Genomic DNA, 24,664 nt, shown 5'->3' with positions numbered 1-24,664 from the left:
TCTGCAGCCCAGACAAGTCCACTTCATCAAGTATCGATTTGAGCTGTTGATGAGATAGAAGGTCCAAGTATCAAGAGGCCGACCCTGTGGCTGGTAAGAAAGGTCCTTAAATCTGTAAAAATGTAACCAATCTTTTAAGTAAGTTGAATGCAATCATCAAGTATCAGAGAGATGAAAGTCTTCTGATAGAGATTGCATTTTTACTACTAACTATCTGTAAAAGTTTTGTCTGTTAAAGATCACACAAGATGAGAATGAGACAGAACACAGTCCTGGACAGTCACTTATCGTAGATTCTCCATGGTGGAAGAAGTTGAGCTATGGCTACAGAATGTTTGGACCGAGACAAAGTAAGTAGAAATGTACCTTTGAATTTAAAAAACTTGAACTAACAAAACTTCTCTCTTTTATTTTCTGCAGCCCAGACAAGTCCACTTCATCAAGTACCGATTTGAGCTGTTGACGAGATAGAAGGTCCAAGTTTCAAGATGCAGACCCCTATGGCTGGTAAAAAAGGTCCACTATTCTGTAAAACACCCACCATATACACTCATGTAGCTCACATAGAAATACCATATACACTCATACAACACATGCAGCATAAACACTCCTACAGCATATACACAAACATCACATGCACTCATACAGCACGTAAACACACCGTATACACTCGTACAGCACATACATAAACACCATTTACACTCATACAGCACACATGCAAACACCATATATACTCACCCAACATCTAAACAAACAACATATACACTCATACAGCATATACACACATCATATACACTCATACAGAACAAACACACCACATGCACTCATGCAGCAAATACACAAACACCGTATGCAATCATACAGCACATACACACACCAAATACACTCATACGGCAAATACACACACCATATATGTGGATACAACACATACATAAACACCACATACACTCATAAAGCACATACATAAATACCATATACACTCATACAGCACATACACACAGCATACACATTCATACAGAACAAACACCATATACACTCATTCAGCACATACACATACCATATACACTCATACAGCAGATACACACACCATTTACACTTATACAGCACATAAACAAACACCAGATACACTCATACAGCACATGTACGCATCACATACACACTAATAGCACATACACACAGTATATACACTCATACAATACACAAACACCATATATGCTCACACAGCACATACACAAACAACATATGCACTCATGCAGCACATACACACACCACATGCACTCATACAACACATTAACACCATATACATTCATAAAACACACACACAAACACCATATGCACTCTTAAAACACCTTTACAAAAGCCATATACACTCTCGCAGCATATACACGCAGCATATACACTCATACAGCTCATAAACAAACACCAGATACACTCATACAGCACATGCACGCATCACATACACTCTAATAGCACATACACACAGTATGTACACTCATACAATACACAAACACCATATATGCTCACACAGCACATACACAAACACCATATGCACTCATGCAGCACATACACACACCACATGCACTCATACAACACATACATAAACACCATATACACTCATACAGCACATACACACACCACATGCACTCATACAGCAAATACACACACCATATACACTCATAAAGCACACACACACCTCATACACTCATGCAACACAAACACCATATGCATTCATACAGAGCATACAGACACCATATACACTCATACTGCAAATACACACACCATATACACTCATACAACACATACATAAACACCATATACACTCATACAGCACATACACACAGCATACACACTCACACAGAACAAACACCATATACACTCATTCAGCACATAGACACACCATATACACTCATACAGCAGACACACACACACACACCATATACACTTATACAGCACATAAACAAACACCAGATACACTCATATAGCACATGCAAGCAGTATATACACTCATACAGCACACAAACACCATATATGCTCACACAGCACATACACAAACACCATATGCACTCATGCAGCACATACACACACCACATGCACTCATACAACACATACATAAACACCATATACACTCATACAGCACATACACACACCACATGCACTCATACAGCAAATACACACACCATATACACTCATAAAGCACACACACACCTCATACACTCATGCAACACAAACACCATATGCAATCATACAGAACATACAGACACCATATACACTCATACTGCAAATACACACACCATATACACTCATACAACATATACATAAACACCATATACACTCATACAGCTCATACATAAACACCATATACACTCATACAGCACATACACACAGCATACACACTCACACAGAACAAACACCATATACACTCATTCAGCACATACACACACCATATACACTCTTGCAGCAGATACACACACCATATACACTTATACAGCACATTAACAAACACCAGATACACTCATACAGCACATGCACGCATCACATACACTTTAATAGCACATACACACAGTATATACACTCATACAATACACAAACACCATATATGCTCACACAGCACATACACAAACACCATATGCACTCATGCAGCACATACACACACCACATGCACTCATACAACACATACATAAACACCATATACACTCATACAGCACATACACACACCACATGCACTCATACAGCAAATACACACACCATATACACTCATAAAGCACACACACACCTCATACACTCATGCAACACAAACACCATATGCAATCATACAGAACATACAGACACCATATACACTCATACTGCAAGTAAACACACCATATACACTTATACAACATATACATAAACACCATATACACTCATACAGCTCATACATAAACACCATATACACTCATACAGCACATACACACAGCATACACACTCATAGAGCAGACACACACACCATATACACTTATACAGCACATAAACAAACACCAGATACACTCATACAGCACATGCACGCATCACATACACTCGTATAGCACATACAAGCAGTATATACACTCATACAGCACACAAACACCATATATGCTCACACAGCACATACACAAACACCATATGCACTCATGCAGCACATACACACACCACATGAACTCATACAACAGATACATAAACACCATATACACTAATACAGCACATACACACACCACATGCACTCATACACACACATTAACACCATATACATTCATAAAACACACACACAAACACCATATGCACTCTTAAAACACCTTTACAAAATCCAGATACACTCACGCAGCATATACACGCAGCATATACACTCATACAGCACATAAACAAACACCAGATACACTCATACAGCACATGCACGCATCACATACACTCTAATAGCACATACACACAGTATGTACACTTATACAATACACAAACACCATATATGTTCACACAGCACATACACAAACACCATATGCACTCATGCAGCACATACACACACCACATGCACTCATACAACACATACATAAACACCATATACACTCATACAGCACATACACACACCACATGCACTCATACAGCAAATACACACACCATATACACTCATAAAGCACACACACACCTCATACACTCATGCAACACAAACACCATATGCAATCATACAGAACATACAGACACCATATACACTCATACTGCAAATACACACACCATATACACTCATACAACACATACATAAACACCATATACACTCATACAGCTCATACATAAACACCATATACACTCATACAGCACATACACACAGCATACACACTCACACAGAACAAACACCATATACACTCATTCAGCACATAGACACACCATATACACTCATAGAGCAGACACACACCCCATATACACTTATACAGCACATAAACAAACACCAGATACACTCATACAGCACATGCACGCATCACATACACTTGTATAGCACATACAAGCAGTATATACACTCATACAGCACACAAACACCATATATGCTCACACAGCACATACACAAACACCATATGCACTCATGCAGCACATACACACACCACATGCACTCATACAACACATACATAAACACCATATACACTAATACAGCACATACACACACCACATGCACTCATACACACACATTAACACCATATACATTCATAAAACACACACACAAACACCATATGCACTCTTAAAACACCTTTACAAAAGCCATATACACTCACGCAGCCTATACACGCAGCATATACACTCATACAGCACATACACAAACACCATATGTACTCATACAAGACCTTTACAAAAGTCATATACACTCATACAGCACATACACACACAGCATATACACTCATACAGAACAAACACACGACATGCACTCATATAGCATATACTCAAACAACATACACACTCATACAGCACATACAAACACTATATACACTCATACAGCACACACACAAACACCACAAGTACTCATACAACACCTATACAAACACCAAATACACTCATACAGCACATACACATGCAGCATATACACTCATACAGAACAAACATACCACATGCACTCAAACAACAAATACACAAACGCCATACACACTCATTCAGCACATACACACACCCTATGCACTCATACAGCACATACAAACACTACATACACACACATACAGCACACACACAAACACCACAAGTACTCATACAACAGCTATACAAACACCATATACACTCATACAGCACATACACATGCAGCATATACACTCATACAGAACAAAAACACCACATGCACTCATACAGCAAATACACAAACACCATACACACTCATACAGCACGTACACACACCATATGCACTCATACAGTACATACACACACCATATGCTCTCATACAGCACATACAAACACCATATACACTTATACAGTCTTCTGATTGAGATTGCATTTTTACTACTAACCATTTGTAAAAGTTTTGTTTTTGCTAAATATTACACAAGAAGAGACAGAACACAGTCCTGGACCATCGCTTATCGTGGAATCTCCACTGTTGAAGAATCTAACCTATGGCAGCTTCATTCCAACACAATGGGGGTCATTTACTAAGGGCCCAATTTGCATTTTCCCGACACGTTACCCGAATATTTCCGATTTGCGCTAATTTTCCCCGGGATTTTGGCGCACGTGATCGGATTGTGGTGTAACGGCGCCGGCATGCTAGCAACGGAAATCGAGGGGCGTAGCCGAACGAAAACTCGACGGATTCGGAAAAACCGCTGCATTTTTTAAAAAAATGTGTAGCGAAAATTGCACTTACCTTCACTCAGCCCGGCTCGGTGTATTCCAGTGCGTTCCGATGCTCTTCAGCGCAGCAGCGTCACCTGGTGGACGTTGGAGGAACTACCTTAATAAATCCCAGCCGGACCCGAATCCAGCGCAGAGAACGCACCGCTGGATCGCGAATGGACCGGGTAAGTAAATCTGCCCCAATGTTTGGTCAGAGACAAAGTAAGTAGAAATGTATCTTTGCTTTGATTCACAGTACTTTTTTCTGTAATGTGGCTATTAAAAAACTTGAATTAACAAAACTTCTCTCTTATATTTTCTGCAGCCCAGACAAGTCCACTTCATCAAGTATCGATTTGAGCTGTTGATGAGATAGAAGGTCCAAGTATCAAGAGGCCGACCCTGTGGCTGGTAAGAAAGGTCCTTAAATCTGTAAAAATGTAACCAATCTTTTAAGTAAGTTGAATGCAATCATCAAGTATCAGAGTGATGAAAGTCTTCTGATAGAGATTGCATTTTTACTACTAACTATCTGTAAAAGTTTTGTCTGTTAAAGATCACACAAGATGAGACAGAACACAGTCCTGGACAGTCACTTATCGTAGATTCTCCATGGTGGAAGAAGTTGAGCTATGGCTACAGAATGTTTGGACCGAGACAAAGTAAGTAGAAATGTACCTTTGAATTTAAAAAACTTGAACTAACAAAACTTCTCTCTTTTATTTTCTGCAGCCCAGACAAGTCCACTTCATCAAGTACCGATTTGAGCTGTTGACGAGATAGAAGGTCCAAGTTTCAAGATGCAGACCCCTATGGCTGGTAAAAAAGGTCCACTGTTCTGTAAAATTGTAACCAATTTTCTAAGTAACTTGAATGCAATCATCAAGTATCAGAGAGGTGTAAGCCTACTAATGGAGATTGCATTTTCACTACTAAGCATTTTCCAAAGTTTTGTTTTACCTAAAGATCACACAAGAAGAGACAGAACACAGTCCAGGACCATCGCTTATTGTAGAATCTCCATCGTTGAAGGTTCTAACATATGGCTGCGCCATTCCTACGAAATGTTTGGACACAGACAAAGCAAATAGAAATGTATCTTTGCATTTAATCATATTACTTCTTTCAATTGTGTGCTTATGAAAAAACTAATAAAAATTCTCTCTTTTTTCATCTGCAGCCTACTAAAGTCCACAGTTTTAAATACCGGATTTAGCAGTCGACTGGTTAGGAGGTCCAAGGATCAAGATGAAAACCCCTATAGCACGTAAGAAAAGTCTATCAATCTGTAAAATTGTACAACCAATCTTTTAACTGGTTAACAGCTCAAGATCTGAGCCGAACCGGCATTGGAAAACACGGGGAGCTGGCTGTAACATAAAGCCGGCACCCCAGTGTAACACCCGCGATCGGAGTGGGCTCCGATGGCGGGTGCTTAACACGCCATGCATCTGGGGGGTCTTTCCCCCTCAATCAGCCCCCCCGAATCGTTTTCGGGAGGCGCTGATCGTTGCTGTGGCATCACGACGTCATCTTACTGGCACAGTGCCAGCCTATGCATGTGCAAGTCTGCTGATTGCATTTTTACTACTAACCATTTTCCAAAGTTGTAGAAATATATCTTTGCTTTTAATCACATTACTTTTTTCAGTTATGTGGCTATTAAAAAACGTGAACAAAACTTCTTTCTTCTACTTTTTCTGCAGCCCAGACAAGTCCATTTCATCAAGTACCGATTTGAGCTGTTAATGAGATAGAATCTCCAAGTATCAAGAGGCCGACCCTGTGGCTGGTAAGAAAGGTCCTTCATTCTGTAAAATTGTAACCAATCTTTAAAGGGGTTATCCGGGTTTAAAAAAATTTTTATGGACGGGCTGGGGAGGGCTAGTTAAACATAATAAACCTGCACTTACCTCCTCCGGTGCTGCCGATGTCCCGCGCCGCGGTCCCTTCGATCCGTGCCCCTGTAAACAAACAGGGGCACGGAAGCCGCGCACAGGGAGCTTCCGGTCCGCGTTGTGGACGGCTCCTCCCATCCGTCCCTATCTCTCAGCGTTGTAAGCGCTGGGAGATGGTGCGCATGGGAGCTTCCAGCCGGCCGGAAGCTCCCTGTGCGCCCTTGTACTGAAACCGGCGCACGGAGAAGACGGGCCGCGGCGCGGGACATCGGCAGCACCGGAGGAGGTAAGTACATGTTTATTATATTTAAATAGCCCTCCTCAGCCCAGCCATAAAAAAAATTTTAAACCCGGATAACCCCTTTAAAGTAAGTTGAATGCAATCATCAAGTGTCAGAGAGATGAAAGTCTTCTGATAGAGATTGCATTTTTACTACTGACCATTTGTAAAAGAAGAGACAGAACACAGTCCTGGACGGACCAAAGTAAGTATATGGTTAAGCTCAACATATAATACCATTAATATATAATTATGTCACTATTAAGGCATATTAGTACGATGTCTGAATAATCATTATTGTCGTCAAGTTTTAGTTCTCTTGGTTACTTTTTATTTTTATTTTTATGTTGTTACATTGATATTTCCTGTAACTCTGCATAATGATAAATCAGAAAACACTCTTTATAAGAAATGTTTTACGACATTTGTATGTACCATCCCTGGAAAATCAATAAAAAATGTAATGTTAAAAAAGAAATGTATCTTTACTTTCATTCATAGTACTTTTTGAGTTATGTGGCTGTTAAAAAACTTGAATTAACAAAACTTCTTTCTTTTACTTTCTGCAGCCCAGACAGGTCCACTTCATCAAGTACCGATTTGAGCTATTGACGAGATAGAAGGTCTAAGTATTAAGATGCCGACCGTATAGCTGGTAAGAAAGGTCCTTCATTCTGTAAAATTGTATCCAATCTTTTAAGTAAGTTCAATGCAGTCATCAAGTATCAGAGTGATGAAAGTCTTCTGATAGAGATTGCATTTTTACTACTAACCATTTGTAAGTGTTTTGTTTTTGCTAAAGATCACTCAAGAAGAGACAGAACACAGTCCAATGTCGCTTATCCAAGAATCTCCATCGTTGAGTATTCCAAACTATGGCCGATTCATTCCTAAAGAATGTATGGACAGAGACATAGTAAGTAGAAATGTATTTTTGCTTTTAATCATGGTACTTTTCCAGTTGTATGGCTATTAAAAAACTTGAACTAACAAAACTTCTCTCTTATATTTTCTGCAGCCCAGACAAGTCCAATTTATCAAGTATAAATTTGAGCTGTTGACGAGATAGAAAGTCCAAGTATCAGGAGGCCGACCCTATGGCTGTTAAGAAAGGTCCACCATTCTGTAAAAATGTAACCAATCTTTTAAGTAAGTTAATTCCAATCATCAAGTATCAGAAAGATGAAAGTGTTCTGTAATCCCCTGTGAGTTAGATGAACAAGACTGACATCTACTGATGGAAAAGGGAGATTACCATTAATATTGTGTGTTAATTTAGTATCTCTGGTCACCTTGGGACTGCGGTGCTGAATAGAATAGCTGTCGAAAAAACACTATATACCACACATTAAAGTTTCCACAACGGCCTACGTGTATTTTAATACAATGTAGGGAATTTGTCCATACAATATTTGGGAAAGAATACATTGTTCTTAAAAGAATTTGATAAAAGTGAAGTTTTAATTTGACTAATGAGTTTGAGTGAGGCTCTATATGCCCTTATTGTAAATAAAACTTTGATATATGGACTCAATGGTCAATTATATGTCCAAATCCTTTGGTTTATATTTCCCAGATAGAAGGCTGATTCCGAAAGCCACCTTCAAAGTCTCCGTGATGATCTGAGTGGGCATAAGCTGGATGTGCAGAGAGCACCGCATGATGAACCCCCTGCACAACTTGGGATCACTGTCGTATTTGGATGGCATGGATAAAAGCAGTTCGGCAAGGCCAATGCGGCCACAGTAGCGGAGGGTACCACAAGACCAGATGCTGCTGCTTCCGCCGGGATGACAATAGCTGCTGTAACATAGCGGAGACTTGTCCGAGTTGCTGACCTTGCATGGCAACTTTCTGGGTCTGATGAGCCACGATGGTAAGATCTGCCAGAACAGGTAGCCGAACCTCGGCAGGATCCATGGTCGGATCTTACTGTCAGGATCATTGGTAGTGGATCCTCTGTACCACTGCGGATGAGGACATAAGTCGACACCTGAGACCAGAGTCTAAGTGGTACCAGATTTTCACCAGAGCCCACCTCAAAGCAGGATGGATGTGGCGTAGTACCACCAGGTCATTCCACAGGCGCGACTTTGTCTGTGCTGGTTGCCAAGGTAAAGTACAGAATCTGAAGATTCAGGGTGGTAGTGAAAGGTCAGCAAAAGCAGCATGGGATTGGAGTCAATACTGGGGAACTGGAATTCTGAAGCAAAACGCATGGAATAGCTTTCTTAGTGGCACTAGGCACAAAGATCCGGCAGGGAATGCTGGGAGAGGCAGGCTTTTATCAATTTCCTGGAAATGGGCAGCACAAATTAGTGGTGAGCTGGCCCTTTAAATCCTTGAGTGCCTGTGCATGCATGCCCTAGGAGGCGGGAGGGGAGCTGGGGGCCGCGGGGAGGCATGGGTATTCCCGCGACCTGGAACGTGGGTCGCGGGGGCATCCGTGACAGGCAGCTTCCCCTGTTTATCTTGTATTAAGTGTACACTTATGATGAAGGGTAAGAATAGGGTATATCCCATCGAATATTTCTTGAAATGTGATAGTACATATGTAATTTATGTCTTGACATGCCCATATAAGTTACTCTATGTAGGGGAGACTACTTTGGATTTCAAGAATAGAATTAACCATCACAGGTATACAATCCGTAATAAAAGGAAAGGAGAGATTTTTGTTCACTGATGCCAATCCGTTTCTCCCCCGACCATCAGGTGGTATGGTCGTTATATAGACGACCTGCTACTGGTGTGGGGGGGGGACCGGATTGTCAAGTCATGGAATTCGTGTCATACATTAATCAAAATCCTTTTAATCTAAAATTTACTTTTGATATGGATCCTAAAACTATAGATTTTTTAGACATCACGTTGGAAGCTAAAGATAAAATACATATATCCCCCTTTTTAAAGCCCACAGTTACTAACTCAATTCTACAGGCTTCATCTTGCCACCCAAAGCATGTAATAAAAAATCTCCCAGTTGGAGAACTAATTCGCACTAAACGTAACTGCACAGATATAAGACGGTTTTCATTAAAATAAAAAAAAAAGTATGCGATAAATTAAAACAACGAGACTACCCTATCTGTTATAATATCCGAAGGGTTCAATTTTGTTTCAAAAAGAGCGCCCACTTTAGGACAAATACTTTCACCAAGTTTATTTTTTTCTCCATCATCCAAAAATACGCCACATTGGCTACACACCAAGGGATTTTTCAAGTGCGGTCACAATATTTGCATGCGCTGTAAATATGTACACTCTACAGACAAAGTCACTTCTGCAGCTACACATCAATCTTTTAAGATAAAAGGAGACAAAGGAAAAAAAGGCAGCACACCAGATTGTAGAGAAAAAAATAGCTTAGTGGATTTATTCCATGTGAAAGAGCAGCGTTTGGAGCCAAAACGTTGTTCTTTCACATGGAATAAATCCACTAAGGTATTTTTTCACTACAGTCTGGTGTGCTGCCTTTTTTTCCTTTGTCTCTATAACTGAAGGACCTGATGCCAGGCCCTCTTAGGCGTGCACCCGCTTTTTATTATTTTTATTTACCCATTTTCTGTTTTGATAGTGCTGCTTGGATCTTTTCTTACTGTGAGTTTTAAGATAAATAGCTATATAAACCGTAATACAGCATATGTGGTATACTGTATTACCTGCAAGGAGTGCCAGGTTCAATATGTAGGGTGTACTACAGGTGCCTTGAAAATAAAAAATCAGACGATATTTGTCAGATGTAAAAAATAAAAAATGAGTCTAAACATTTTCAAACAGTTCATGCAGGTGATTGCACAAATTTTACTGTTACCGCTATAGAGAAAGTGTTTAAACCCACAAGAGGTGGTGACCACAGGCGCAAGTTGTTAAATAGAGAGAGTTTTTGGATTTTCTCTTTAGCCACAAGATTGCCGCATGGACTGAATAAGAGGCAAAATATGATATATCAAATTTAGATTCTTTCTTTTAAATATCCTCTAACTCTCTCTATTATAACATCTTCATCGCCATTCCGTTCTTGTTTATCCCATTTTATATGTATAATGCTATGTTTGTATTAGATTTTATAATGTGTATTTTTCCTATGTAAATTAAAGAGGTCATGTGATCGCAGGTAGCTACGATTTATGCACACCTGCACACAGGCCCAATCAGTTCATGATTAAGGAGCTTTCCGAAACGCGTAGACCATAAGCCTTGGCTCTGTGTGTGTTTTCCTTTTTGCTGTGTATCCCTCTTCGTACTTACATAAAGAAAATATTATGTTTTTGCCCACAACCGGAGTGCCTTTTGAGCTGGACTATTTGCACTTTATGGATTTCTTGGACTTGGAACAAAGAGAATCCGTGCTTGGACTCCCAGTCATACGCTGCTGTGCCTTCAGGTGAGCTGACTCCTCACTTTTCCATATATATTATTACAAAGAACACGGCCCAGACTAGTAATAATGAGACCTTCCTGATACAGGTCACCCACACAACACCAGACTGTAGGTGGCACCTCTCTCATAATGGTGACCTATAGAGATGAGCGAGCACTAAAATGCTCGGGTACTCGTTATTCGAGACGAACTTTTCCCGATGCTCGAGTGCTCGTTTCGAGTAACGAGCCCCATTGAAGTCAATGGGAGACTCGAGCATTTTTCAAGGGGACCAAGGCTCTGCACAGGGAAGCTTGGCCAAACACCTGGGAACCTCAGAAAAGGATGGAAACACCACGGAAATGGACAGCAAACAGCAGGGGCAGCATGCATGGATGCCTCTGAGGCTGCTTAATCGCACCATTATGCCAAAATTATGGGCAACAGCATGGCCATGACAGAGTGACCGAATGAGGCTAGATAGCATCTAAAACATCCAATAATTGACCCTGACACTATAGGGGACGGCATGCAGAGGCAGCGGCAGCAGCGGCAGGCTAGAGAGTGTCATGGCAACATACCCTAAATGGACTCAGGCTTCAAACCAATGGGTGGCAGAGAGGAACCAAAGGAGGTGAGCAAGAAGCGCTCAAATAATATCGGTACATGATAAAAGTTTGCCAGTATATTTTGTGGATTACACAGCAGGGTGGCGACAAAGTTAACATGGAAGCCATGAAAACAATCCAAAATTCTGCCTGACACAGCTCGTTTGATAAGGGGACCATGTATGGAGGCAGTGAACTAGTAGTAGATTAAAGGTGCTGCAGTTAAAACTATGTTAGTTGGATCTTGGCATGGAGCTGGCGCTCCGCTGCCAGGCGAGCTTTCGCCAATCCAAGCCCCTGTCTCTAGGCTACTCCCCAAACAGCACTTCTAAGAACCTTTTGTATAAGATCAAGTGTAGTAGCGTTCTTATAAGTTTGGGATATGGCAGGTGAGGGGAATGTAAACATCTGCGCAAGAAGCGCTGAAATAATATCCGTAAATGAAAAAAGTTTTCCAGTATATTTTGTGGCTTACACAGCACGGTGGCGACAAAGTTAACAAGTTTGATGTGGAATGCCCTGTAATAGCTCTTGGGCGGTGTGCCTTTTATCACCTAGGCTCAGCAGTTTGAGCACCGCCTGCTGTCGCTTAGCGACGGCACTGCTGCTGTGCCTAGAGCTACCGACTGATGGCGCCATGCCCACGGATGGTAATTCGGAGGAGGAGGAGGTGGAGGAGGGGTGGGAGGAGGAGGAGGCATAGTAGGCCTGAAACACCTGGACCGAGGTAGGCCCCGCAATCCTCTGCGTCGGCAGTATATGACCAGCCCCAGGGTCAGACTCGGTCCCAGCCTGCACCAAGTTAAGTGTAGTAGCGTTCTTATAAGTTTGGAATATGGCGGGTGAGGGGAATGTAAACAGATGCGCAAGAAGCGCTGAAATAATATCCGTAAATGGTAAAAGTTTGCCAGTATATTTTGAGGATTACACAGCAGGGTGGCGACAAAGTTAACAAGTTTGTTGTGGAAGCCATGAAAACAACCCAAAATTCTGCCTGACACAGCACGTTTGATAAGGCGGCCATGTATGGAGGCAGTGAACTAGTAGTAGATTAAAGGTGCTGCAGTTAAAACTATGTTAGTTGGTTCTTGGCATGGAGCTGGCGCTCCGCTGCCAGGCGAGCTTTCGCCAATCCAAGCCCCTGTCTCTAGGCTACTCCCCAAACAGCACTTCTAAGAACCTTTTGTATAAGATCAAGTGTAGTAGCGTTCTTATAAGTTTAGGATATGGCGGGTGAGGGGAATGTAAACAGATGCGCAAGAAGCGCTGAAATAATATCCGTAAATGGTAAAAGTTTGCCAGTGTATTTTGTGGATAACACAGCAGGGTGGCGACAAAGTTAACAACTTTGATGTGGAATCCATGAAAACAACCCAAATTTCTGCCTGACACACCTCATTTGATAAAGGGACGATGTATGGAGGCAGCTATATGGACGACTTTTGGAGGTAGCAATGGAGACAACGTGTGGAGGCTGCTATGGAGACAATTCAATTTGGATAGTGCCTGTATGTGGCAGTCCAAAAAAGTTTTCAAACCAGAGGAGCAGGTAGGTGGCCCTCCATAAAAATGGAATAGATTGAGTGCCTGTATGTGGCAGTCCAAAAAAGTTTTCCAACCAGAGGAGCAGGTAGGTGGCCCTCCATAAAAATGGAATAGATTGAGTGCCTGTATGTGGCAGTCCAAAAAAGTTTTCAAACCAGAGGAGCAGGTAGGTGGCCCTCCAGAAAAATTGAATAGATTGAGTGCCTGTATGTGGCAGTCCAAAAAAGTTTTCAAACCAGAGGAGCAGGTAGGTGGCCCTCCAGAAAAATTGAATAGATTGAGTGCCTGTATGTGGCACTCCCAAAAATTGTTTAAAACAGAGGACCGGGTCGGTGGCCCTCCATAAAAATTAAATGCATAAAGTACTATAGCTAGAGCCAGTGGGCCCTGTCAAAAAATAGCCAGTTTCCTCTGCTTTACTGTACAAAGAGGAGGAGAAGGAGGAAAATGAGGAGGAGGAGGAGTGGATAAATTATTCAGGTTGAGCTTCCTTCACCTGGTGGAGATTGGAAATTAGGAGAAATCCAGGCTTTATTCATCTTGATAAGCGTCAGCCTGTCAGCGCTGTCAGTCGACAGGCGTGTACACTTATCGGTGATGATGCCACCAGCTGCACTGAAAACCCGCTCGGACAAGACGCTAGCGGCAGGGCAGGCAAGAACCTCCAAGGCGTACAGCGCCAGTTCGTGCCACATGTCCAGCTTTGAAACCCAGTAGTTGTAGGGAGCTGTGTGATCATTTAGGACGATGGTATGGTCAGCTACGTACTCCCTCACCATCTTTCTGTAAAGATCAGCCCTACTCTGCCGAGACTGGGGACAGGTGACAGTGTCTTGCTGGGGTGACATAAAGCTGGCAAAAGCCTTGTAAAGCGTACCCTTGCCAGTGCTGGACAAGCTGCCTGCTCGCCTACTCTCCCTCGCTACTTGTCCCGCAGAACTACGCACTCTGCCGCTAGCGCTGTCAGAAGGGAAATACTGTTTCAGCTTGTGCACCAGGGCCTGCTGGTATTCATGCATTCTCACACTCCTTTCCTCTCCAGGGATGAGAGTGGAAAGATTTTGCTTGTACCGTGGGTCCAGGAGAGTGAACACCCAGTAATCGGTGCTGGAATAAATTCTTTGAACGCGAGGGTCACGGGATAGGCAGCCTAGCATGAAATCTGCCATATGCGCCAGAGTACCAACGCGTAAGAATTCACTCCCCTCACTGGCCTGACTGTCCATTTCCTCCTCCTCCAACTCCTCCAACTCCTCTTCTTCTGCCCATACACGCTAAACAGTGAAGGACTCAACAATGGTCCCCTCTTGTGTCTCGCCAACATTCTCCTCCTCTTCCTCCTCATCCTCCTCCACCTCCAGCTCCTCCGATATGCGCTGAGAAACAGACCTAAGGGTGCTTTGGCTATCAACAAGGGAATCTTCTTCCCCCGTCTCTTGTGAGGAGCGCAAAGCTTCCGACTTCATGCTGACCAGAGAGTTTTTCAACAGGCCAAGCAGCGGGATGGTGAGGCTGATGATGGCGGCATCGCCACTGACCATCTGTGTTGACTCCTCAAAGTTACTCAGCACCTGACAGATATCAGACATCCACGTCCACTCCTCATTGTAGACTTGAGGAAGCTGACTGACCTGACTACCAGTTCTGGTGGAAGTTGACATCTGGCAGTCTACAATCGCTCGGCGCTGCTGGTAAACTCTGGATAACATGGTCAGTGTTGAATTCCACCTCGTGGGCACGTCGCACAACAGTCGGTGAGCGGGCAGTTGGAGGCGGCGCTGCGCTGCCCTGAGAGTGGCAGCATCTGTGCTGGACTTCCTGAAATGCGCACAGATGCGGCGCACCTTCGTGAGCAAATCAGACAGATTGGGGTATGTCTTGAGGAAACGCTGAACTATCAGATTTAACACATGGGCCAGGCATGGCACATGTGTCAGTCTGCCGAGTTGCAGAGCCGCCACCAGGTTACGGCCGTTGTCACACACAACCATGCCTGGCTTCAGGTTCAGCGGTGCCAGCCACAGATCAGTCTGCGCCGTGATGCCCTGTAATAGTTCTTGGGCGGTCTGCCTTTTATCGCCTAGGCTCAGCAGTTTGAGCACCGCCTGCTGTCGCTTAGCGACGGCACTGCTGCTGTGCCTAGAGCTACCGACTGATGGCGCCATGCCCACGGATGGTCGTTCGGAGGAGGAGGTGGAGGAGGGGTGGGAGGAGGAGGAGGCATAGTAGGCCTGAAACACCTGGACCGAGGTAGGCCCCGCAATCCTCGGCGTCGGCAGTATATGACCAGCCGCAGGGTCAGACTCGGTCCCAGCCTCCACCAAGTTAACCCAATGTGCCGTCAGCGATATATAGTGGCCCTGCCCGGCAGCACTCGTCCACGTGTCCGTGGTCAGGTGGACCTTGTCAGAAACGGCGTTGGTCAGGGCACGGATTATGTTGTCTGACACGTGCTGGTGCAGGGCTGGGACGGCACATCGGGAAAAGTAGTGGCGGCTGGGGACCGAATACCGAGGGGCGGCCGCCGCCATGAGGCTGCGAAAGGCCTCGGTCTCTACTAGCCTATAGGGCAGCATCTCCAGGCTTAGCAATCTGGAGATGTGCACATTAAGGGCTTGGGCGTGCGGGTGGGTTGCACTATATTTGCGTTTCCGCTCCAGCGTCTGGGGTATGGAGAGCTGAACGCTGGTGGATGCTGTGGAGGATCGTGGAGGCGACGATGGGGTTTTTGTGGCAGGGTCCTGGGCAGGGGGCTGACTATCAGCTGACACAGGGGAAGGAGCAGTGGTGTGCACGGCCGGAGGTGAACGCGCTTGTTGCCACTGAGTGGGGTGTTTAGCATTCATATGCCTGCGCATACTGGTGGTAGTTAAGCTATTAGTGGTGGAACCCCTGCTGATCCTGGTTTGGCAAATGTGGCACACCACAGTCCGTCGGTCATCCGGTGTTTCCTTAAAAAACCTCCAGACTTCTGAAAATCTAGCCCTCGCCGCAGGAGCCCTCGCCACGGGAGCTTCACTAGTTGACACATTTGGCGCTGATGCACCAGCTCTGGCCCTGCCTCTCCGTCTGGCCCCACCACTGCCTCTTCCAACCTGTTCTGGTCGAGGACTCTCCTCCGTCTCAGAAGCACTGTGTTCACCCGGCCTCTCAACCCAGCTTGGGTCTGTCACCTCATCATCCTCCGATCCCTCAGTCTGCTCCCCCCTCGGACTTCCTGCCCTGACAACAACTTCCCCACTGTCTGACAACCGTGTCTCCTCATCGTCGGACACCTCTTTACACACTTCTTCCAGTACGTCAACAAGGTCATCATCACCCACAGACTGCGACTGGTGGAAAACCTGGGCATCGGAAAATTGCTCATCAGCAACCGGACAAGTGGTTTGTGACTGTGGGAAGGGTCCAGAAAACAGTTCCTCAGAGTATGCCGGTTCAAATGGCAAATTTTGCTGGGAGGGGGCAGACTGGGGGGGAGGAGGCTGAGGTGCAGGAGCTGGAGGAGTGCCGATTTCGGTGACATGGGTGGACTGCGTGGAAGACTGACTGGTGGACAAATTGCTCGAAGCATTGTCGGCAATCCACGACATCACCTGTTCGCACTGTTCTGGCCTCAACAGTGCTCTACCACGAGTCCCAGTAACTTCAGACATGAACCTAGGGAGTGTAGCTCTGCGGCGTTCCCCTGCTCCCTCATAAGCAGGTGGTGTCTCACCCCGCCCAGGACCACGGCCTCTGACCCCTGCAGTAGTTGGACGCCCACGTCCCCGCCCTCGTCCTCTACCCCTAGCCCTCGGGTTAAACATTTTGAAAATGAGAGTTATAACTTTAATTTTTTTTTTTACTTTTTTTTGTGTTTTTTTTTTTTGTGTGTTTTTTAGTTTTTAAAACCAAGCGATGCTATCCTATTGCTATGGCTATTTCTAGCCAAGTATGAAAGCACACTGCTATGCCAGATGAGATGACACTGAGTTATTAAAAAAATAAACGTAAAATAAAAAAGGAAATGGCAGACTGTGCCTAATTGAAATCCAACCCCGGGCCCTAATAAATTTTCCCACTTCGGTCTTTGCGATGGATATGTGCGTCACTAAGCGCAAAACACAGTGGTCGCAAGTCTCACTCCAAATTGCTCACAATTTGCTAGTAGATGCACTGCAGCAACTACAGCCACCAGCAGATCAACCAGAAATCAAATATATATAACGCTACTGTAGGCGTAAGTAAGCCGTTTGGATTCTCCTATGGCTATTTTCTAGCCAAGTATTAAAGCACACTACTATGCCAGATGAGATGACGCTGAGTTATGAAAAAAATAAACGTAAAATAAAAAAGGAAATGGCAGACTGTGCCTAATTGAAATCCAACCCCGGGCCCTAATAAATTTTCCCACTTCGGTCTTTGCGATGGATATGTGCGTCACTAAGCGCAAAACACAGTGGTCGCAAGTCTCACTCCAAATTGCTTACAATTTGCTAGTAGATGCACTGCAGCAACTACAGCCACCAGCAGATCAACCAGAAATCAAATATATATAACGCTACTGTAGGCGTAAGTAAGCCGTTTGGATTCTCCTATGGCTATTTTCTAGCCAAGTATTAAAGCACACTACTATGCAAGATGAGATGACACTGAGTTATTAAAAAAATAAACGTAAAATAAAAAGAAACTGGCAGACTGTGCCTAATTGAAATCAAACCCCTAATAAATTTTCCCACTTTGGTGTTTGAGGTGGATATGTGTGTCACTAAGAGCTAAACACAACGGTAGCAAGTCCCCCTGCTAATTCCTCACAATATGGTACTAGCTGCACTACTAGTGCCAGCAAGCCCAGCCACAAGCAAATAAAAAAAAAAAGTATAACGTTATTGTAGCCCTAAGAAGGGCTGTTGGGTTGTTGTAGAATCACTCCTGCCTAACAGTAAGCTAATAGAACACCCTAACGCTTTCCCTGACCAGCAGCAGCTCTCTCCCTAGCGGCATCCAGACAGAGAATGATCCGAGCAGCGCGGGCAGCGGCTAGTCTATCCCTGGGTCACCTGATCTGGCCAGCCAACCACTGCTATCGACGTGTAAGGGTACCACGTCATGCTGGGTGGAGTGCAGAGTCTCCTGGCTTGTGATTGGCTCTGTTTCTGGCCGCCAAAAAGCAAAACGGCGGGAGCTGCCATTTACTCGAGCGGGCGAAATACTCGTCCGAGCAACGAGCAGTTACGAGTACGCTAATGCTCGATCGAGCATCAAGCTCGGACGAGTATGTTCGCTCATCTCTAGTGACCTATCATCATTGCTGTCCCTGAGTGACTTATCTCTAAATGGATTCCCTCTTTCCATATTGTCAGCGTGGGTCCTCTCACTCCTCGTCGTCACCGTGGATCCTCTCACTCCTCGTTGTCATCATGGATCCTCTCACTCCTAGTTAGTCAGCATCGATCCTCTAACTCCTAGCATCAAAATTTGGACGCTTGCCTCTGTCTGCTAATTACCAATCTTTCATAATCAAGTTAAAAGTCACACTTTTGCTTTGGAATGAAAGGTCTACATATAGGGGAAGCATCTATCTAAGTAGGGTTATGCCAGCTTCACTTGGGCCAATTTCACACATTTTTTAATGATATCTGAAGTTCTAGTCAATGTAGTTAGGAGTTGTGCTAACTGGGATTCATGGCGATTACAAAAGATTAAAACGTGATGGCAGTACCCCTGCCATTTGCTGCAACTATTTACCTGCTAAGCAGTCTTCTGAGGGGCTTGCACCCATTTAGATGCTTCCCCTAGATGACTACCATCCATTCCAAAGCAAAAGTGTGAATTTTAACTGGATTATGAAAGACTGGTATTTAGCAGACAGAGGCAAGCGGCTGATGCTATGTTACATTGAGAAAGCTGGGGTTGGGGATGTCTAGATTGTGACTTGCCCTGCCGCTTTTATGCTCTGAAAACAGACTGCAGGACTGAAGAGGACAGTCATGTGGTCCCAAAAGAACATGATGCCCGACTTTTGTGCTTTTAACATTATGGTCTGCTATGTGCTTCAAATCTTCCCTAAGCTTAGCATTCTTTGCACAGACCATTACCCCTCCTGGGATTTCCATGAACATGGAGATGACTGCCCCAGTGCACAGCATCTCCCGCTGCTTCCTTATAGAGCTGCAGAGCTTAAATGAGCAGTGACACAGCCACAGCTGCCAGCAGAACAAGGCTGCTTATGATTTCATGGTCCGAGTTTCCAAGGGACCCAACTGTGACACACGCAGTGTTCAGTGGGATGCAAACTAGCCTCATAGTTTCTTCTGCGGACAGCCATTTTGTATTTTTCTCCCACTTGTGGCGGGCCATTTTGAATCCCCATTGACAAGCTTCTGTGAACATGCACAGGAAATGGCACGTTCAAGCCTCTAAGAAGAAGACAACTGCCTAGAAGGTCAATAAATGCAGCACACGGCAGGGGTGCCATCATCACGTATTAATCTTTTGCAGACTGCATCAATCCCAGTTAGCACAACTTCTAAGTACATTGACATGAACGCTTTAGATCCAGTGTCCACTTAGAAGGCTCGTGGTGGACACTGGCACACAAGTTTAGATGTAAGGAGCTAAAGCTGGGGAAGTCTAGATTTTTACTTGCCCTGCCACAGTGGGAGATGCTGTGCACTGGGGTGGTCATCTCCGGGTTCATGGAAACCCCAGGAGGGGTAAAGGCCCGTACAAAGCATGCTAGGCTTAGGGAAGATTTAAAGTGCATTGCAGACCATAATGTTGAAAGCACAAAAGTAGGGCATCATGTTCTTTTGCATGGGACCAGATGACCGTCCCCATTAGTCCTGCAGACAAATAGGTTTTCAGAGCATAATAGCGGCTGGGCAAGTCACAATCTAGACGTCCCCACCCCCAGCTTTCTCAATGCAAAGCAGAGTCAGCCGCTTGCCTCTGTCTGCTAAACACCAGTCTTTCATAATCCAGTTAAAAGTCACACTCTTGCATTGCAATGAAAGGTCTACATATAAGGGAAGCATTTGAATGGGTGTACAACTTGTTTCATGGAATGCATTTAGCTCCCTACATCCAACCTATTGTTCCAGTGTCCCCAACTTGCCTTCTAAGTGGAACCCGTCTAAGTAGGGTTATGCCACCTTCATTTGTTTAGCATTTTGGGCCAATTCCACACATTTTTATGACATCGGAAGATTTCATGTCAACGTAGTTAGGAGTTGTGCTAACTAAGATTGATGCAGACTACAAAGGATTAAAACGTGATGGCAGCACCCATGCCATTTGCTATTAACCTGCTAAGCAGTTGTCTTCTTCTTAGGGGCTTGCACGCGCCATTTTCTATGTGTGTCCACAGAAGCTTGGCAGTGGGGATTCCAAATGGCCACCCCCAGAGGTAGAAAAATATAAAATGACTGCCCGCAGAAGAAACTATAAGGCTAATTTGCATCCCACGGAACACTGCACATATCACAGTTGGGTCCCTTGGAAACTGGGACCCTGACATCATAAAGGGCCTTGTTCTGCTGGCATCTGTGGCTGTCTCACTGCTCATTCATGCTCTTCAGCTCTTCAAGGAGCAAGCGGTTGATGATCTCTGGGTTTATGGAAACCCCAGGAGAAATAATGGTCCGTGCCAAGAGAGCTAGGCTTAGGGAAGATTTAAAGCGCATAGCAGACCATAATGCTAAAAGTACAAAAGTCGGGCATCATGTTCTTTGGCATGGGACCAGTTGACCGTCCCCTTTAGTCCTGCAGTCTGTTTTCAGAGCATAAAAGCGGCAATAAAAGTCACAATCTAGACGTCCCCAGCTTTCTCAATGCAACATAGCATCAGCCGCTTGCTTCTGTCTGCTAAATACCAGTCTTTCATTATCCAGTTAAAAGTCACACTTTTGCTTTGGAATGAAAGGTCATCGTCTAGGGGAAGCGTCTAAAAGGGTGTACGACTTGCTTCATGGAGTGCATATAGCTCCCTACATCCAACCTATTGTGCCAATGTCCCCCACTAGCCTTCTAAGTGAAACCCGTCTAAGTAGGGTTTCACTTAGAAGTTAGGAGTTCTGCTAACTAAGATTGATGCAGATTACAAAAGATTAAAACGTGATGGCAGCACCCATGCTGTTTGCTGCATCTATTAACCTGCTAAGCAGTTGTCTTCTTCTTAGGGGCTTGCACGCGCCATTTTCTATGTGTGTCCACAGAAGCTTGGCAGTGGGGATTTCAAATGGCCACACCCAGAGGCAGAAAAATATAAAATGACTGCCCGCAGAAGAAACTATGAGGCTAGTTTGCATCCCATGGAACACTGCGCGTGACACAGTGGGGTCCCTTGGAAACTGGGACCATGACATCATAAAGAGCCTTGTTCTGCTGGCAGCTGTGCCTGTCTCACTGCTCATTCAAGCTCTGCAGCTCTATAAGGAAGCAGCGGCAGATGCTGGGTGCTGGGGCGGTCATCTCTGGGTTGATGGAAATCCCAGGAGGGACAATGGCCCGTTGGAAGAAAGCTAGGATTAGGGAAGATTTAAAGCGCATAGCAGACCATAATGCTAAGAAATCAAAAGTTGGGCATCATGTTCTTTAGCATAAGACCAGATGACTGTCCCTTTTATGTTTTCAGATCATAATAGCGGCAGGGCAAGTCACAATTTGGGCGTCCCCACCCCCAGTTTTCTCAATGCCAAGCAGCATCCGCCTGGGCTTCTTGCCTCTGTCTGCTAAACACCAGTCTTTCATGATCCAGTTAAAAGTTACACTTTTGCTTTGGAATGCAAGGTCGTCATCTAGGGGAAGCTTCTACCTAGGTGTACGACTTGTTTCATGGAGTGCATTTAGCTACCTACATCCAACCTATTGTGCCAGTGTCCCCTACTAGCCTTCTAAGTGGAACCCGTCTATGCCAGCTTCAATTGTATAGCATTTTGGGCCAATTCCACGCATTTTTTGTGACATCTAAAGCATTCTTGTCAATGTAGTTAGGAGTTGTGATAACTGGGATTGATGCAGATTATAAAAGTTTAAAACATGATGGCGGCACCCCTGCTGTGTACTGCATCTACTTACCTGCTAAGCAGTTGTCTTCTTATAAGAAGCTTGCAAGCGCCATTTTATGTGCGTGTCCACAGAAACTTGGCAATGAGGATTCAAAATGTTCGCCTCCAGAGGCAGAAAAAAATAAAATGGTTGCCAGCAGAAGAAATTATGAGGCTAGTTTGCATCCCATGAAACACTGTGCGTGTCACAGTTGGGTCCCTTGGAAACTGGGACCATGACATCATAAACAGCCTTGTTCTTCTGGCAGCTGTGGCTGTCTCACTGCTCATTCAAGCTCTGCAGCTCTTCAAGGAACAAGTGGTTGATGCTGTGCGCTGAGGTGGTCATCCCTGGGTTTATGGAAACAACAGGAGGGGTAAAGGTCCGTGCCAAGAGAGCTAGGCAAATACAAAGTAGCATCAGCCTGGGCTGCTTGCCTCTGTCTGCTAAACATCAATCTTTCATAATCCAGTTAAAAGTCACACTTTTGCTTTGGAATAAAAGGTCTACATATAGGGGAAGCGTCTAAATGGGTGTACAACTTGCTTCATGGAGTGCATTTAGCTCCCTACATCCAACCTATTGTGCCAGTGCCCCAACTAGCCTTCTAAGTGGAACCCATCTAAGTAGGGTTATACCAGCTTCATTTGTATAGCATTTTGGGCCAATTTCACATGTTTTTTTGTGACATCTAAAACTGGGATTGATGCAGACTGCAAAGATTAAACGTGATGACGGCACCCTTGCTGTGTCCTGCATTTATTAACCTTCTAGGAAGCTGTCTTCATCTTAGAGGCTAGCAAGTGCTATTTTCTGTGCATGTCCACAGAAGATTGGCAGTGGGGATTCAAAATGCCCCCCCAAAGGCAGAAAAATATAAACTGACTGCCCGCAGAAGACACTATGAGGGTAGTTTGCATCCCATGGAACACTGCGCGTGTCACAGTTGGGTCCCTTGGAAACAGGGACCATGACATCATAAAGGGCCTTGTTCTGCTGGCGGCTGTGCCTGTCTCACTGCTCATTCAAGCTCTACAGCTCTTCAAGGAACAAGTGGTTGATGCTGTGCGCTGGGCAGTCATCTCTGGGTTCATGGAAACCCCAGGAGGGGTAAAGGTCCGTGCCAAGAATGCTAGGCTTAGAGTAGAAATAAAGCGCAAAGCAGACCATAATGTTAATAGCACAAAAGTCGGGCATTATATTCCTTTGCATGTGACCAGATGACCATCCTCTTTAGTCCTGCAGACAAATATGTATTCAGAGCATAATAGTGGTAGGGCAAGTCACAATCTAGACGTCCCCAGCTGTCTCAATGCAAAGTAGCATCAGCCTGGGCTGTTTGCCTCTGTCTGCTAAACACCAGTCTTTCATAATCCAGTTAAAAGTCACACTTTTGCTTTGTAATGAAAGGTCTACATCAAGGGGAAGTGGCTAAATGGGAGTACAACTTGCTTCATGGAGTGCATTTAGCTTCCTACATCCAAGCCTGTGTGCCAGTGTCCCCCACTAGCCTTCTAAGTGGAACTCATCTAAGTAGGGTTATGCCAGCTTCATTTGTATAGCATTTTGAGCCAATTACACATTTTTTTTGTGACATCTAAAGCGTTCTTGTCAAAGTGCCATTTTCTGTATG

General features: G+C 44.4%; 1 long non-coding RNA gene across 2 annotated transcripts; it reads left to right on the top strand.

The window, feature by feature from the left end:
- Window positions 1-259: 259 nt before the first annotated feature.
- Window positions 260-10,808, top strand: LOC140116606 (uncharacterized). 2 transcript variants are annotated; one of them, XR_011852849.1, is made up of 9 exons: window positions 260-350; window positions 421-507; window positions 5,636-5,972; window positions 6,043-6,405; window positions 6,491-6,577; window positions 7,022-7,102; window positions 8,058-8,404; window positions 8,507-8,637; window positions 9,065-10,808. It is a non-coding gene; the product is annotated as an uncharacterized lncRNA (long non-coding RNA). The 2 variants fall into 2 exon arrangements; XR_011852848.1 differs by having other exon boundaries at window positions 7,017-7,102.
- Window positions 10,809-24,664: the final 13,856 nt, after the last annotated feature.

Source organism: Engystomops pustulosus, chromosome 2, assembly GCF_040894005.1.
Source record: "Engystomops pustulosus chromosome 2, aEngPut4.maternal, whole genome shotgun sequence".
NCBI classification, from domain to species: Eukaryota; Metazoa; Chordata; class Amphibia; order Anura; family Leptodactylidae; genus Engystomops; species Engystomops pustulosus.
The sequence above is the reverse complement of the archived record's forward strand: the minus strand, read 5'-3'. Positions and strand labels throughout refer to the sequence as shown.